The sequence below is a fragment of the Callorhinus ursinus genome, unplaced genomic scaffold, assembly GCF_003265705.2.
Source record: "Callorhinus ursinus isolate GAN/ISIS: 27379988/994484 unplaced genomic scaffold, GSC_fseal_2.0 scaffold8, whole genome shotgun sequence".
Taxonomy (NCBI): domain Eukaryota; kingdom Metazoa; phylum Chordata; class Mammalia; order Carnivora; family Otariidae; genus Callorhinus; species Callorhinus ursinus.
In genome coordinates, this window is record NW_027397070.1 from 48,534,144 (window position 1) to 48,538,387 (window position 4,244).

Genomic DNA, 4,244 nt, shown 5'->3' on the forward strand with positions numbered 1-4,244 from the left:
CTACCCAGGAGGAAATCATCATGGTAACTTCAGGATTGTACTTCCCTCCACTCTTCACGTCTCCTGGCCTCCAGCTGCTGCCCCCTCTCCTCTGCTGACCCTTCCTTCTGTGGTCTGCGACTGGGGCCTGGCAGGGGGAGTGTAGTCTGGAAGCCCCCATCCTCGGGCAGCCAGCCGACGGGACTTGCACCAAAAGTGTCCCTCATCCCCAGCATTGGTGCAGTTTTGGGGAGGAGGGAGAGGAACTGGTGAGTGACATGCCCCTGTAACAAGAGCACAGGGGCCCCTGGCTGGCTCAGTCCCAAGGGCACTTGACTCTTGATCTCAGGGTTGTGAGTTCAAGCCCCATGTGGGGTATAGAGATTACGTAAAAAAAAACTTAAGAATATATAAAAACACGAATTCAAAGGGATACATACACTCCTATTTTTTTTAAATTTTATTGTTATTTTTGGGGGGAGAGGGGGAGAGAGAATCTGAAACAGTCTCCACTCCCAGCACCGAGCCAGATGTGGGGCTCGATCTCACGACCCTGAGATCATGACCTGAGCCAAAATCGAGAGTCAGAAGCTTAACCAACTGAGGCACCCAGGCGCCCCACCCCTGTATTAAAAAAAGAGAGAGAGAGAGAGTGAGAGCTTCAGCAGCCAGGCAGTGACAAGGGCAGGCTGCTAAATGGACTCCAGGACACTCCTGGCCCATCAGCACCTCACAAGCACCCTACAGGATGTGACTGACCCATCCAGCCCTAACAGCCCTGGCTCCTGGTTCCTGAGTGTCAGTAGATTCGCCGTTTCATCAGTCCTAACAACAGGGAATGCGGCTCCTATTCATTTGCACTTAGGAATTCCTCCAAGGCACCCACAGTGTGTTCTGACCCAGGGGCAGGGGTCCGAGGGCCCACCCTTCCTGCCCGCCCCACCCTAGGGATGACCTCACTGGAGGCCGGGAAGGACAAGTGGGACCTTGGCTGAGGGAGGGGGGATGTCTGACAGGCACAGTGGGGGTCTTAGCACAGGTGGTGGAGAGGGAGCAGGGCTAACGGTGTGGCCCCAAACCGGGACTGGAAAGGCTGAAAGGAAGAAAAGACAGTCTGGAGGTGGGGGTTAGGGGGCAGGGAAGGAGCAGCTCCCACTGCCCAGCCTCAGCCAATTTCTCCTTTTCTTTCTGGCACCCCTAATCTCCTCCCCTCACTGACCCACTCCTGCTGCAGAGCTTCCTGGAGAGGGGCAGGGACACAAAAGCAAGATAAACAACACTGAAGGGGGCTTGGGAGAAGCATTCCAGAGCTAAAAATAACAGGGTCAGTGGGGGGGGGGCAGCCCCTCCCCCCAGCCTCCTCCACCCCTCCCCCTCCCCCACCCGCTGGGTGGCCCCCAGCTCTCAACCGAGCCTCCAGTCTGGAATGCTAATCTGCTATCTCCAGGCCCACAGTCCCCTTCCCAGACCCTGCCCCTAAGTGCGGGGCCACAGCCAGGGGAGATGGGGAGCACATCTCCGCCAGGCCCACTCCACGGCACCCACAGGGAAGCTCCAGCGGGCCCGCAGCTCCGCAGCTGACCCTCCCTCCTGCCTTCTCTTATCATTATTTTGGACCAAGATACAAGTCTGCAGCCCTATCAGCAAAGTCAGGGCTCCCGCAGCCGGCGAAGGACTTCGTTCTCCCTACAAGCGCAGCCGTCCCCGCCTTGGTGAGCGATTCTGCTCTTCTAGATGACGGGGGAGGGGAGGACCTGGAGGAAAAGAAAATTCCCAGAGAAAACTCACCGTCAAGCACCACTAGGTGCCCGGACGGTGCTCCGCCTCTCCTGTCTGCCATTTCACCCCATTCGCACAGAAAGTAGCTATTAACGTATCTCATTCCCAGATAGGGAACCGGAGGCTCCAAGATGCGAACAAAGAACTAGTCCTCAGAGGTAGCCCAGAGATGTGTGGTGGCCTGTGTGGCCTGGGGCTGCCTCCACGGGGCGGGTTCTTCCTCTCCAGAGCTGCAGACCGGCCCACCCTCTCCCCGCCCGCGGCTCAGGGGGACCCACTGCAGCAGCTGGGACCACGCAGCCTGCGTTGGCCCGTGGGCGCCGCGGTCCCCGAGGACTCCAGCACGACTCCCTCCACCCGCAGGCGAGCCGCTCTTCTGGTGGGCACTGCTGCTGGGAACGGCGGTGGGGAGTTGGGGTTGCCCGGAAGGCTTGGTCAGGACAACCTCCTCCTCACAGGCATGACACCCTTAGGGTGTTCCCGTAGGAGGCCAGCTGGAGGAGTTTTAGGGGACCACGCCCGGCTCTAAAGGATGACCTTTCCTGAAAAGCCGGGAGGCCTTGGACAGGCCTGCACAGCGTCAGTAGGGCCCTACTGCTCCACCCACGCTGGGGTGTGCTCTCCTGCCGGCCACGGGCGGGGAGGAAACAGATTGTTAAAACCAGAGCAAACAGGGCAGGCTTAGCTGTGATTGAGCTCCTGTCTTTAGCGGGCCGGCAGAGGGGTTTTTTTTTGCAGGTCATGGGAGGCCGCTGCTGTCTTCCTGAGATGCAGGGAGGCTGGAGGAAAGAGTCCTTCACATCTGCAGGGATTCAGTCCCCTTGTTGACCGGCTCCCCCTTTGGGGATGCCCCAGCCTCCTGTCAGCCTTGAATACATCCAGTGATGAGAGGCTCATCCCCGTGAGAAAGCTCTGATGATTAGCAAGCTCTCCCTGGTTGTGTTGAGCTAGGATCACCATCCCTGCGCTTCTCATCATCTGCCCTCTGGGGCCATAAAGTTGCTCCCCTTTCCCCAGGAAGGCCTTGCAAAAATAGAGTCCTGTGTCCAGATGATGGGATCCAGGCATGCTTTCAAATGCTAGAACTGGGGGGACAGCCACAGAAAGAATTAGACCATTCAAAACCACACTGCACTGGCTGACAACACCCTACCCAGGCTCTGCCCTCGTGACGCCTCGCAGACACCTGCAGGTGAGGTGCCCTTCACACGGGGCTCTTTATTTAATTAACAGGAGCGGAACCTTTTACTGCCCAGCCTGTGTGGACTCTGGAGGAATGGTACTCACATGTCCAGTAAACAGAAGGTCTTTCTTTGACAGCAACTGGACATTGCATCGTATACCAGGTTTCTTGGATTCCTCGGGCCAGAAACCCGGGGGCCCAGAGACTTGTCCCCTTCCACCCCTGCCCCCAGCCCCTCACGAACAATCCTCTCAGCCCCATCCTAGCCAGGTCTCATTCCTACCCACTTCTGTCCATCCTTACGGCCGCCACCCTAACCTGTCCCCATCCCACTTAACTCTCACCTCCTAACTGTGCTCCCCACCCCCAATCCCTCCTCCACTTAGAAGCCAGAGCGCGGGTCACATGCAGTCACTCACATGGGCAAACCTAGCGATGGTTGTCAGTGCGTTTCAAATCACCACATTCCTCACCATGGGCTACAAGGCCCTTCAACACCGGGTGCTGAGGCACCTCCCTGACCACGGGCCTTCCAGAAGCATGTCAAACTTTTTCCTGCCGTGAGGCCTTTGCACTTGCTGGTCCCTCTCCCTACAACATTTCCTTGCTCTTCACACGCCTGGTTCTTTCTCAGCTAGAGTGCCATCCTCTCTGAAAAACCTCCCCTGACCGCCCTTTCAAAATCAGGTTCCCTTTCCCACCCTCTGTCATAGACTCTTTTCCATTTCATCTATACCACTTAATGTATTTACTCATTCACTCATATTCACTTATGGTTGTCTGTCTGCCTCACTCACATGTAAGCTCCAGGAGAATACAGACCCTGTTTGTCTTGCCCACCACTCCCTGTACCTGCTGCGCCCCACGTTGAGCCTGGCACCTGTAGGCACACAGAGAACATTTGTTGGGTGATCAATAACACCATTGCCCCTGTGGTCTCCAGGAGTGTTGGGAATCCGGCTCCCCTTGGCAACAGCGAGATGAACGAGAAAACCACTCACCGGACTCCTGACCCCTCTCAGAGGAGGAATGCATAAGAAAAACTGGCCATTCTGATTCATCCATTCGAATATCCACTTATTCACTCCTTTACAAAATTTGAGTGCTTCCTAATAGCCGGAAACTGCTCTAGGGACGGACACCTCAGTGAGCTATACCCAAATCCCTACTTCAAGGACCTTACACTCCCACAATCAACATTTGATTATCAACAAGTAAACAAAACAATATCCACTGAGCGCTTTAGAAGCACCGGCAACCAAGAAGTCCATCGACAGATGAATGGATAAAGAAGAGGTTGGTA

The 4,244-nt window shown here is 56.1% G+C and overlaps 1 long non-coding RNA gene across 1 annotated transcript; it reads left to right on the top strand.

The window, feature by feature from the left end:
* The first annotated feature begins 1,406 nt into the window (after positions 1-1,406).
* Positions 1,407-4,226, top strand: LOC141373287 (uncharacterized). The gene is made up of 3 exons (XR_012379092.1): positions 1,407-1,691; positions 2,992-3,104; positions 3,885-4,226. It is a non-coding gene; the product is annotated as an uncharacterized lncRNA (long non-coding RNA).
* Positions 4,227-4,244: the final 18 nt, after the last annotated feature.